Below are 14,446 nucleotides of genomic sequence, written 5' to 3' on the forward strand. Positions count from 1 at the left end.
TCGTAAATTCCTTCAATTTACAAATTGCAGCCCATGCACACACCCGGCAAAGGTCCTTACGGAACCCCTGCCTCAGTCTCCCCATCCCTGAAATGGGGATGACAGTAAAGGTGACCTCGTGGAACAGATGAGAACACATGACAGGTGCAGCCCAGAGATGGGATATGCTCGGTACACGTCAGCCGTTCCTCCTGGTCACCTCTCTTAGCTTCAGTTTTCTTATTTGTAGAGTATGGATAATAACAGCTTTTACCTGCTAGGATTACTGTGGGGGTTTAATAAGATTATGCAGGAAAAGCATAGTGTGTGAACACACAATGTAATTAGCTGCTACATTTGGCAGAAAAGGTTTACAAAGAAAGCACTTATTGCTGTACTATTTATGATGACAAGAATTTTATAAAAATACAGAGAATTTTGACCATTTTATTTAGTTAATATTTGGGAGTTAAGTTGATGTTTACAGTGAGTTTTTAATAACATTGGGGAATGCTATTGTAAAAACATTAAATTTGAAAAGTGAGATAAACCTTACAATACCATCTAAAGAAAGCTACATGCATAGGGGACAAAAATCTAGAAAAATACACCAATATATAATTAGTGCTTGCCTTCTGGTGTTGGAATTGGGGGCATATTTTTTATTCTTTTCTGTATTTATTAATAATTTTTATAATGAACAAATATTACTTTTATAATGAGGGAGTGAGGGGAAGGCCTTTACAAAAAATATTTAAATATATTTTAGGCTTGGGTCTCATGGAATATTTTTCTTCTATAGAGATTATTCAATGGCAGTGCGAAAATTGGAAGAACTGGGCCATGATAAGTAACCCTCTGATGACTGTCTAATATCAATTCAAATAGTTAATGAGAGCATAAATTAGAGTATTATGCACCTTCATATCCATGGCACTTGTCCATGCACACCATGATTAAAATTTAATAATTTATTAAGCACAGAGACTGGCACATACATGCTCAATAAATATTTATTAAATAAATGAATAATTGTAGTAGAAATGAGGTTTGTCACATAGATGAGGTTTAATCCCCATCACATTATCTGAAACGGTGGGAGAAAAGATGCCCCCAAGTAAGACAAAAAGGCTAGATCAGAGCCCAGGAGGCTGGGTTCGGCAAACTGTTGCAATAATGTGGTTCGCTGCCTAATTTCCTCGTCTGCACTGAATGTCTTACTACGTCTTTTCTATGCCTGTGATCCCGAGCTGTATGAACAAGGAATAACGATGATTTGCATTCATTGAACACGAGTGTACAGGTAGTTATTATATGTGACTTGTTTCCTGTCTCACCTGCTTCCTGTCTCACCTGTTTCCTCTCTCACCTGCTTCCTATCTTACCTGCCTCCTCTCTAACCTGCTTCCTGTCTCATCAGCCTCCTCTCTCACCTGCTTCCTGTCTTACCTGCTTCCTGTCTCATCAGCCTCCTCTCTCACCTGCTTCCCGTCTTACCTGCTTCCTGTCTCACCTGCTTCCCCTCTCACCTGCTTCCCCTCTCACCTGCTTCCCCTCTCACCTGCTTCCCCTCTCACCTGCTTCCCCTCTCAGCTGCTACCCCTCTCACCTGCTTCCCCTCTCACCTGCTTCCCCTCTCACCTGCTTCCTGTCTTACCTGTCTCTCTTCTCTTACCTGCTTCCTGTCTTACCTGCTTCCCTCTCTCCTGCTCCCCCTCTCACCTATTTCCCTTCTCATCTGCTTCCTATCTGACCTGCCTCCTCTCTTACTTGCTTCCTGTCTTACCTGCCTCGTCTCTTACCTGCTTCCTGTCTTACCTGCCTCTCCTCTCTTACCTGCTTCCTGTCTTACCTGGCTCCTCTCTTACCTGCCTCTTCTCTTACCTGCTTCCTCTCTCACCTGCTTCCTCTGTCACTTGCTTCTTCTGTCACCTGCATCCTCTCTCACCTGCTTCCTCTCTCACCTGCTTCCTCTCTCACCTGCTTCCTCTCTCACCTGTTTCCTCTCTTACCTGCCTCCTCTCTTACCTGCTTCCTGTCTTACCTGCTCTTACAGAACTGGGTTCCCTCTCTTCTGGGACATTCATCTCATTTTGTGATTATGCCCCCACTAGTGTGATTATTTGATTAATGCCTGTGTCCCCCACTGTTGTCTGTTTCTTCCATGGGAACGAATACAATTGTGTGCTTGTTGCTTAGAAAATCACAAGTACTCACTAAATGCTTGTTGAATAAATGAAGGTGTGAACAAATTAAGATTGAAAATGCACATCTTCATCTGTAGATGAAAAGAAGAATCTGAAGTTTGTGACATACCTAAGACTTTGCTCACACTGGGTTCCACCCACAGACTAGGTGAGATGAGGAAGTAGTTCAAGTGTGATTAACACATGTCAAAGTCTGATGAACAAGCACAGGTAAAGCGCAGGGAAGGTGAGTCACTTCTTCAGGGCTCACGTTGCTGACAGAGCTCATCCTAGAACCCAGAACTGGACAGCACATTCTCCACCTCCAGGTGGAGGAACCACCTTGCCCCACGTGGCTTTGTCCTCAGAGAAGGGGACACGCCAGTGTGTTAGCAGGTTTAGGTCATCTTGGCTGCCTTGTGTGGCCGTGATGTGTGTTAAAGTCATACACTTGAGGGTGCGTCCAGTGCTTTCTTTTTCCACGTGGGGCGTAAGCACTGAGCTTTCTGGAGCTCCTCTCTCACCTATGGTCGCTTTCTAGCAGGGGACCAGCCGGAAGTCACGGGAAAATGCAATCTTAGGCCTCAGAGAGTGAAGACAACCCCTGGCTCTGGATCACTCCATGGGCTCCAGCCTGGCTGACCGGAACGCTACACTGAACCATCAAAAATCCCACCTAATAACAAAGTGCTATTTCACATTCCCTTGCCATTGTCTTGGCATGGGACGCTTCCTTTCCTTGGGATCTTAGGGAGAGGGACCTGACATTGCCCTCTTAAGGCAAGAGTTGGGTGTTCCTGGGTCCAAGGGCAAACACCATTTCCCTGTTGTCATAGAAGAGCTCCACTCCATGGCTATGTCCAACATGAACTCTTCTCCCAATGTCGATCACGTCCCTGTGCATAGCACTTTACAGTTTCCTGTGGCCGTTCACATATCTCATTTGTTCTTCCAAGCTCTATACCTCGTGGGTGTTTGCTGAATGAATGACTCTAACTCGGTGAATGCTAAAAGGGCCCTTTTCAGTAGGGTGCAGCGGCTGGTCGTGCTTGACTTACGGATGGGGAGACTTAGGCTCTAGAATATCAAATGACTTTCTCGAAGATACATTCTCGGGAATGGAACGACTTCTGGTTCCTTGTTCAATGCATCGTAAACAAGAGTATTGTCGACGCGGCAATTGTGAAATTCCCTCTCAAATGGATTTTCTTGTAATGATGACTTTTACTCATTTTTAACAGTTTATGGAGCTATAATTTATATACCACAATTGCACCCACTGTACAGGTACCATTCGGTGCTTTTTAGTAAGTCCCTGTTGTGCTCAGTCCCTACTTCCATAAAAATGGGATATATAGTGTTTTGTATCCAGCTGGCTCCTTTCAGATGGCATGATGGCTTTGAGTACTATCTGTATTGTAGCTGTTCATTACCCATAATTGCTGAACAGTTGTCATTGTTACGCTGCACTTTTTTCAACACTCACAAGGCGATGGATATTTGGTTTGTTTTCAGTATTTGGCTGTATGGACACGTGCTCTGAACATTGGCGTACATGTGTTTGCGTGGACGTGTTTTCCTTTTTCTTAGGTAATTGGAATTGTTATGCCTTATGGTAAATTTATGTTGATTTTTAAAAATAAATTAGTAAACTGTCTTCAAAAGTTGCTGGACTGTTTTGTTCTCCCAGTCTTTTTGATTATAGTCTTTCTAATGGGCATATAATGGTTATTGTGGTTTAAATTTGTTTTTTCCTAATGACTGAAAAATAATGTTGATCATCTTTTTATGTGCATATTAGGCATTCTTTTATCTTTGTTGCTGTAATGTTTATTCAAATATTTTTTCCCATTTTTAAATTGGATTATCTTCTTATTACTGAGTTATAAGCATTCTTTACATATTCTGGATATAAATCCTTTATCAGATATGACTTGAAAATATTTTCCACCAGTCTGTGACTTCGCTTTTATTTTTTTAAATTGTGTCTTTTTTTTTTTTTTTTTTTTTTTGAGACAGAGTCTTGCTTTGTTGCCTAGGCTAGAGTGAGTGCCGTGGCGTCAGCCTAGCTCACAGCAACCTCAAACTCCTGGGCTCAAGCAATCCTCCTGCCTCAGCCTCCCAAGTAGCTGGGACTACAGGCATGAGCCACCATGCCCGGCTAATTTTTTCTATATATATATTAGTTGGCCAATTAGTTTCTTTCTATTTATAGTAGAGACGGGGTCTCGCTCTTGCTCAGGCTGGTTTCGAACTCCCGACCTCGAGCGATCCGCCCGCCTCGGCCTCCCAGAGAGCTAGGATTACAGGCGTGAGCCACCGCGCCCGGCCTAAATTGTGTCTTTTAAAGAGCAAAGTCTTTACAATTGGTGAAGTCCAATTTGTCAGTTCTTTGAATGGCTTGTATTTTGGTGTTATGGCTAAGAACTCTTTATGTATTTACACTTGGATGTCCAATTATCCCGGCACCATTTATTGAAAGACCATCCTTTCTTCCACTGGATTCCTTTGGCACTTGTGTTGAAAGGCAATGGACCATAAATGTAAAGGGTTTTGTTACTGGACTTTCTGTTCTGTTTCATTTGATCAATTTGTCTATTCTTATGCCAATATAGAATATACTGTACCTTTTTAGTAATTTATGAAATAGATTAATGTAAGTCTTTTTAAGTTGTTCTTTTTCAAAATTGTTCTGGCAAGTCCAGGTCCATCTATAATTTAGGATCAACTTGTCAATTTCTACAAAAGCTTCTTGGGATTTTTTTTACTGAACCTAGAGATCAATTAGGACAGAATTGTCATCTTGACTATTTTGAATCTTCTAATCGATGTACAAGGAATCTGTCTACATTTTTATATCTTTAATTTTTCTTACAATATTTTGTAGTTTTTATTGTATAGGGTTTGTACTTCATTTGTTAAATTTATTCCTAAGTATTTTTTTTTTCTTTTTGATGCTATTGTGAATGGAATTATTTCCTTAATTTTATTTCTGAATGTTCATTGCTGAAATATAGAAATTGGGTTTGTATATTGATCTTGTAGTCTGCAATATTGGTAAAATTGTTCATGCATTCATTCTAGTAGGTTTTTTGAGGATTTCTTATGATTTTCTACATATATGATCATGTCATCAGTAAATGAGGACATTTTTTACTTCTTCTTTTCCAAGCTGTAGAACTTTAACTTTTTATTTCCTTATTGAACTAGCTGGACCCTCTCAGATAATGCTGAATAGCAGTGGTGAGAGCAGACGTCCTTATCTGCTTCCTGATCTTATGTTAGCTGTAGGTTTTCCATAAATGTTCTTTATCAGCTTGAGGAAGTTCTCTTTTATTTCTACTTCGTTGAGGGTTTTTGTTATGAGTGGGTGCTGGATTTTATCCAATGCCTTTCTGCATCTATTGAAATGATCATTTTTACCCTTTGTTCTATTAATATTGTGCATTACATTGACTGTTTTTGCATGCTCACTTCACCTTGAATCCCTAGGATTAATTCCACTTGGTCATGGTACATAACATTTTTTTAAATATTGTTTTTATTGCTAGCATTTTATTTAGGATTGTTTCAACTAAATTTATGAAGAACTTTGTTGGTAGTTTTATTTTCTTGTGATGTTTTATCTGAGTTTGCTATTGGGGCAAGAATAACCTCAGAGAATGATTTGGGAGTTCTTTATTTTATAAAAGAGTATGTAGTGGAATTAGAGTCAGTTCATCTTTAATATTTGATAGAATTACAAGTGAAGCTATGTAGACATGTGCCTTTTTTGTGAAAAGCTTTTTAATTATTAGTTTAATTAAACTAGGTCAAGTCAGAGTTTTTACTTTTTATTATGTCCATTTTGATATTTATGGCTTTCTGGGAATTTGTATGGTTTATCTATGTAGTCTAATTTGTGAGATTATGTTAACCAGAATTTATATTTTTTCATAAGATTCTCTTATAATCTTTTAAATTTTATAGTGTTGCTAAAATGTCTGCAATTTTATACTGACTTTAATAATTTATGAATTAGTCTTTTTGTTTTTTTCTTGGTCAGTCTAGTTAAAGTTTTATCAATTATTTGATCTTTTCTGAGAACTAAGTTTTCTTTCTATTGATTATATTTTATTATACAATATAATCCTATTAATTTTCAGTCTGATATATTTTTATTTTTAACTTCTTGATTTGAATTTAACTTTCTCTTATTTTGCTTGCTTTACAAAATCAAAACTTAGATTATTGATTTGAAATGTTATTTTCTAAATAGGTGTTTAAAAGCATGACTGCTTTTGATTCATTTTCTAGATTTTGCTATATTGTGTTTTTGTTTTCATCAGTGCAAAATATTAATATTTTAAAATTTCTTTTAAGATCTATTTTGTTTAATTTTTAAGTATTTGAGAGGTTCCAAATTTCTTTCCATTGTAAATTTCTAATTTAACTTTGCTATCGTTTGCAAACTCAAATCTTTTTGAGTTTTTTTAATATTTGATCTTTTGATCAAATATTTGATTTAATATCTGAATCTTCTTAATATTTTTAAATTTGTGGAAACTTTTTCCTAGATTATGATATGGTCTGTCCTGGAGAAAAATCTACATGCTCTTGAAAAATATTAATAGTTTGTATTCTGCAAGGGTAAAATGTTTCATAAAGGCTAGTCTGGTCAAATTGGTTGATAGCACAAGTTATTGTCGTTGTTGAATTTCTGTATATGTGTTCCATCAGTTATTCATAAGGAGGTACTTACTGTAACTACAATTGTTGAATCATTTAGTTTTTAATTCAATTCTGTCACTTTTGGTTTAATGTATTTTAGAATTTTATTGTTAGGTACATATATATTTGTAACTTTTTATATGTTTTCATATGCTGACACTCTTTATTATTAAGAAATTTCTTTCTTTTTTCTAGTGGTATTTCTTATTTTAAATTCAGTTTTGTGTAAGATAAATGTGGTGTACATGGCATGTATTTTTACATCCTTTTACTTTTATTCTATTTGTATCACTGAATCTTACATTTATCTCTTGTGGACAGCATATAGTTGAATATTTCTTTTTAAATAAGTTTGTCAATCTCTACCTTTTCATTAGAGCATTTAATCCAATCCATTCACATTTTATGTAACTATTGATATAATTATGGTTATATCTGCCATGTGCTGTTTTTTTTCTGTATGTCTCATATCTTTTTGCTTATGAGCCTCATTTACTGCCTTGTTTTGTGTTAAACACATATTTTAAGAGTGTTGCTTTAATTAATTTATTTTTTTTTTTGGTTAATTTTTCAGCTACTTTTGTAATGATTGCCCTATGCATTACATTGTGCATCACATAGTACAACAGTTAATTTCAGATTAATGCCACTTGAAGCTTCTGCTCCATTGTAGCTCCACTCTCTACCTCCTCCTTTTTGCTATTATTATCAAGTATAATATTATAAACCTAATGATACACTGTTATAATTATTGTTTTTACTCAATCATATCTTTTAAAGAAGTTAATAAGAGAAATATGTTTATAAAATCTTTTATATGAAACTTCCAGTTAACCATTTGCAGTTCTCTTCCTTTCTTCCAATGGATTCAAGTTACCATCTTTCAGATTAAAGTCTTCCTTTTCTATTTTTCATAAGACATCTCTTCCACCAGCATAGTTACTCAGTCTTTGTCTGGGAAAGTCTTCATTTCACTCTCATTTGTGAAGGAAAGTTTCAGTAGATACAGAATTCTTGTTTGACATTTTTTTTTCTGTCAGCACTTTGAAAATGGCGTTCCATTTCCTTCTGGCCTCCATTGTTTCAGCTGAGCAATCAGCCGTCAATTGTATCAATACTTCCACACATCTGATGAGTCATTTTTCTCTTTATTCTTTTGAGATTTTCTCTTTATTTTGGCTCTCAGTCACTTCACTAGATGTGTCTAGATGTGGGCGTCTCTGGTTTTCTACTTGGGATTCAACGAACCTCATGGATCTGTATGTTAGTGTTTTTCATCAATGTGGGAAGCTATCAGCCGCCATTATTTCATTATTTTTCCCCCCTTTCTTACTCTTCTCTCCCTGTGAACCCCTGTTACATATGTGTTGATATGCTTGATGTTGTTTTATAGGTATCTATCCTTATTGTTTCATTTTATTTAACCTTTTACTCTCGTTCAAATTGGATTATTTCTATTAATCTTTCTTCATATTCACTGATTCTTTCTTTTACCATTTCACATCTAGTTGTTGAGCCCATTCAGTAAAATTTTCATTTTAGTTATTGTCTTTTATAGCTCCATAATTTCCATTGGTTATTTTATATACTCTCTGTATCTTTATTGAACTTCCCTATTTGTAGAGTCATTTTCATTATATGTTTATTTAATTCTTTAAACATAGTTTCTGAAATTTTTTGAACATATTTTTAGCTGCTTTGCAGTTTTTTTCTGCTACATTCAACATTTGGGCCCACTCAATTTGTAGTGACTATTTGTTTTCCCCTAAATATGAATCACATGTCCCTGTTTTTTGCATGTCTCTTAATTTTTTTATTCAGAACTTGACATTTTAGATAACAAATTATTTCAACTTTGAATTCTTAATTTTTTCCCTGAGGGCTACTGCTATTATTGCTTTTTTTTTTTTTAATAACTCGCCTCAAGTTAATCTCCTATATTTGTTTCCTCTGCAATATGGAGCTGGTGATGTCTTTCTCATTTTGTTTTTAATTGTTATTTTTGTGTCTGGCTTCCTACATGTTGCTCTTCAGGCTACATTGCTTATTTTTCAGCCAGCATGTGTGTTTGAGAACTGTTCAAAGTTTGTGCTCAAACTCTGTGACAATGAGGTTTCTCCCTACTGCTGATGGATCTGTACAAGCGCATTAAATACTCAGGCAATTGTGAAGTAGGCTGGATGTTTCTTTCCTGCTGTGTCCTTCCTTTCCTGTTCTGGAAGCATTGCAGCATTTACAGAACTTGCATGGTGGATGAAAGCAATCTCCCCTGCCACCCCCGGGAAGAACACTGCAAGGTCCCATTGCTGTTATCTAAAATAGCTGTTCATGAGTAAATACATTCTGGTTAGTTATCAGAAACCTCAAAATTATTTTTGATATTTTTGTGCAGTTTACTATTTTTTTTTGGGGGGGAAGAGGATTTTCTGACCTCTTATCTGACAAAACTGCAAGTTCATCCTCAATTCTTACCCATTTTTATAAAGTATATTAACATGGATATTATAGTTAGGATACTCTAGTTGGGGAAAGTTTAAAATGAAAATGTTACTATATAGGAAAGAAAAGAATGGTATAGGAGTTTTATAGCTCATTTTATCTCTCACCTTCTAATAAATTTTTTTTTTTTCTTCATGGAACATCTCAGAACTGAAATATCTCTCACCTTCTAATTCTCCTCTTAACTTTATTCTGTGTCATTTCTCTTTTGAAAGAGGGGACAGTAATGTTTAGATGATTCTTTCCTTGCAAATGTCATGAATCCTAGAAGACATATTGATGAAGACAGGGTTGATCTCATGTGCTAATGGGCTGTAGGAGTGTCTTGCATCCATCAGCATATACTAATCCTAACTTCCCTCAGCTGAGGAAAAAATCACCAGGGTTTTGTGATTAAAGAAACTCGACTGTACTTTCTGCTCTAATCTTGATTTGAACTTTGATCTCAAAATTGAAACTGCAAGTGCCTTTTCCTTTAGTTTTAATCCTAACTTACACAGCTATATTGGAGGCTTAAGAGCAAATCATCTTGAAGTGCTTAGAACATGTACAAGGCTGAGCATTTTAAGGTACTTTTTGTGTCTATCTTTTCCTTCTTTCCCTGTCTCCTCTCACCCAATGATGAGTGTGCATGTTGATGAACCACAGGAAGAAGCGTGTTGGTTTGGGACCACAGACATGGACATTAAATGAAAGACATTTTGCAAACGAAGTGAACTCATTATTAAATAGTCGTCTCCACGGCATTCATTTTCTATGGTAATCTAATTTTCTGATGAAAGAGGGATCATTTAAATTGGCCTGATCAGTCTTCTTTCAACTCTTTGTCAGAATCCATCCTGGGAACTCAATTTCCTGGTTCAGCAGGGAGCGTTTGTGCATGCCCAACACCACAGTGGCCCTGGACAAAGGACAACAATGATGGACACGTAGGTGGTTATAATCACTTCAGTTAGAGCAAACAGAGGCAGCTGGGCAGCACTCAAACACACATTGGCTTGGCCAAGTTTTGGCCAGCGGATTTCAGTTTCTTTTAATTGACAGCAACAATGTTGAGGTCTCATGTAGGTAGCCTATAGGCAAAGGGAAGTTTGTGCCAACTGCTGAGGAATTTTAACATCTGAACTGTGCCTGAATTTGCTCCTGGGAGGCTGAAAGCATGTTGTAATCAATTAATTTCTTTCTTGCTTGCTTTCTCTCTTTCTTTTCTTTTCTTCCTTTCTTCCTTTCTTCTCTTCCTCTTTCGTTGGAATTTGCTTTTCATTATGAACAATTTAGCTTTTGAGGATCATAGTTTTGCAAGCTATTTATTTTTGCTTTTAGGTGACATTTTTATTCCTTTGTTGAGAAAAAAAAAGAGAAAAAAAGCAGCTTATTTCCATTATACAAATCTCTGTAGCATAGTGTATTAAAGAGAAAAAGAAAAAAAAAGAGCTGTTGCAAGCCGGAAGCTAAGGATTCTGTCTAATCCACAAGAATTGAACCAAGCATTTGCCAATTACTTAAAGTCAAATGTAAGTTTCAGACATACACAATATTGAGCAAGGGAAACAAAAGAGCATTTATTCCAAACAGCTTTTAATTCCATTCTTTATGTTTTTTTCCCATATTTAAACAGTCTTTCTTTTTCAAACTTGTGGAGAAGCCATTTATTTTAGCGTGGTTAACAAAGAAGAAAAGGGGCTGAGAATCACACATTCATGAAGGTTTAGCTAATTAAGCAGGGCAGCAAAGTCACAGTTGGTGGGGCAGGAAGGGACTTAATGGATAAACTACTCATGCATGTGTGTGAGCGCTTTATGTAGTCAGAGCTATAGGTAACGTTCTATAAACCACACCATAGGAAATGCATTTTAAGTGTGCATAGATTTAACACAGGTACAGTTTGATTTGTATAGCACAGTTTGGGGTAGGGCTCAAGGTGCTTTATAAATTGTATCTTGTTAATCTTTGCAATACTCCAGAGAAGCAAGTAGTTGGTAAATACCATTGTCCCTCCTTTTTACGGTGGGAAGGACACAAGTGAGGAGAGATTAAGAGATTTGCCCAAGGTCACCTAGCAAGTTAATTAGAGAGCTTGAAATAAAATGTGTGTCCCAGTTCAGTTTTCTTTCCATTAGACCTTATTGTTCCTTCTCTTCTCCTCGGTGTCTCAGCTCTTAACAGTGTTCTCAGCATTTCCTCCTAATTAGTAACTTTGGGAGCCTTTTCTTTGCAGGAGGCTTAAAGATTGAGTAGGCTTGGGAGCCACCTTGGGTTTTTATTACCTCTGAAGCCCCCTAACCTCTGAACGGGTATATAGAAATTTGTTTGGTAGACTGGTGAAAATATATTGGTTTGCATTGCTTTTCAGAATGCTTGCAAGCAAGTGTTTTGCCCCAAGCAAGAGGGAGTTATTGATAAGGAATGGGTGCTGAGGAATCTTTTTTTTTTTTTTAAAGAGGGGGAAATAGACTCACTGATTATTTCTGGGTATCACAGGGTCTGACAAAGGGTTTATTCATTACTCTGCATTTGGCATATTTCCAGGTGCAGTGGTAGGTGCTGGAGCTCTTTCGGATGAAGGAAAGATGCAAGTAAGACTAAATGGGGCAGGCACAAAACCTAACTCTTATGCCTTTGCAACCATTTCCTCATTTTTAAAATTTCTCTGAATGGTACCTTATTTTTCTTAATCCTGCAGGCTTGAAACCACACTGTCATCTCAGGCCCCTTCACTTCTTTCTTTCCCCATGCAGAGGACAAAGTCTGTAAGTCCTTCATCTATGACCTTTTCCACAGACGTCTTCCCTTGTCTCTGTGTCACGCTGTAGTCCAGCCTGTTGCTGCTCCTGCTCGCTGGCTTCTGGGGCTGTGAGTTCTAGGACTTGCTTTTCACTCTATGCAACAGCTGTGTTAAGAGTTCTCCCATCTCTTTAAAAGTCTCATCCTCCAACCTCTGTCTTAATTTAGGGTATTATGTTACTTTGCTTTCAACTTCACAGAGAAAAATCCAAGCCATTAACTGCCAGCTACTACCATTTACTGCAATTTGCAACCATTTTATTTCCCATATTTTCCTGTTAACATAGTAAAGGCAGTAAATTCACTCCCTATTTAGAGTTAATTCCTCCATGTATATGTTGGCTCCTGTCCCCTTTTATTTGTAATGAAGATTATACTATTATCTTCATGTATCATCAGCTGTCCCTGCCAAAAGTATCCTTATATCAGTACTTGGGCATCCTCGGAACCTTAATCTCACTTTACTCAAACTCACTCTGTCCTTTCCGCCCTCTCTCTCCAACTCTGTCACACTGCTAGGTCTGCTAGATGCTTTCTCGGTGCCCATCTCAGTAGTGTTTGATGGGCCAACTATTCCCTTATTCTTGAAACTGTCCCCGTGCCCAGTTTTCACTCCATACTCCCACACAACCGCAGTCCCGGCTGTGCCCCAGCCTCTGTGGTCTTTCCATCTCAGGCTCTTCTTTAAGCTCCAGAGTCCTCAACGCTTGACTGAAGCTGCTTCATTGTCTGATTACATAGGTTCTCTTTGGCAAATGCATTTATGCCTAAAGCTTGATTTATACTCTATGCATTTTGGACTTCCAAGCTAGGTCCCTTTGGAGTTCTTCTTTCAGCTGCAAAGATGTAGCCATGCATTTGGCCTCTTCCTCTGAATTTATTAAAGTCATCTCAGACTGAACATGTGCAGGCCTAAACTTACTATTTATCACCCAGAGACAAAAATACTACCTTTTGTCCATTCTTACAAATGGTGACCCATTTGTACATCATTTTTTGAGTAAAGTCTTTTCAGAGAATTTGCCCATTTTTTAAATCAAGTTATTTGTTTTCTTGCTATTGAGTTGTTTGAGTTACTTATATATTTTAGATATTAACTCCTTATCAGATGTATGGTTTGCAAATGTTTTTTCCCAATTTGTGTTTTTTCCCTTCACTTTATTGTTTCTTTTGCTGTGCAAAAGTTTTTTAGTTTTATGTAATCCCATTTGTTTATTTTTGCTTTTGTTGCTTGTGCTTTTAGGGTCATATTCAAAAATCTTTGCCCAGACCAATGATGCAGACCTTTTCCTTCCTCTATGTTTTACTCTACCAGTTTCACAGTTTTAGACCTTATGTTTCAATCCTTAATCCATATGAGTTGACCATATTTTTAAAGATTAGCTTTTAAATGTTCTCACCACAAAAATTGAAGAGATACGTGAGGTGACAGATATATTAACCAGCTTGATTTACTTGTTCCACAATATAGCATAGTGTTGCATTATACCCCTAAGTATAGAAATTATTATTTGTCAATTAAAAATGAAGTAAAGCAATTACATTTTAAAAAATAAATATTTACCCATGGAACTTTAATGAGTGAATACTTTTGAATTCCCACTATTCTAGTGGTTAATGGGTAGTTGTATTGAACAGTTCTTATTGTTCCCTCCAGATTCACCCTCCACCCTCCTTTACTTCTCTCTATGCCCAGAGAGTATGACCTGTATATTCTGACCATTCTGCTCTCTTGCTATCTTCCCTCCAATTATATTCAAGCATTAGGAACCTCTGATGAAAGATCAGAGAATAGGAGGTGAGTGAAGTAGGGTTATTCATCCACTTGTTTCCATTTGTGCTGGGTCACTGCAATTCCTTTATTCTCATGCAGCTACCTTTTCTGTGCTCTTCAGGTCTAGAGATACTCATCACTTCTTGTACTTGTTTGCCCTGGGATAATGCATTATTTTTTATTGACATTAATTTTACTAACCCTTGCATTCTCCTATGAAATGATCCCTTTTTTTAAACTCTCTTCAAATTAGTCTGTTGAGATACGTTATCTATTTTCCACTGGGTACTTGTGAATGTAAAACTCTAAATATTCATTGAGTTAAATGAATAGCTCTCCATTACTATACAATTGTCACATTCCATTCTAGGAAATGGATGGCCAGTTCTCAATGTCACTTGAAAACCTGTGATCCCTGATAAGAGAGAGCAAGCTGTATGTAGGAAATTCTCAGAATAAAGCCATGTGGAGAATGTTTATAAAAACTGGAAATATTGATGCTATCACTGAGAAG

This window comes from Microcebus murinus, chromosome 3 (genome assembly GCF_040939455.1).
Source record: "Microcebus murinus isolate Inina chromosome 3, M.murinus_Inina_mat1.0, whole genome shotgun sequence".
Taxonomy (NCBI): Eukaryota; Metazoa; Chordata; class Mammalia; order Primates; family Cheirogaleidae; genus Microcebus; species Microcebus murinus.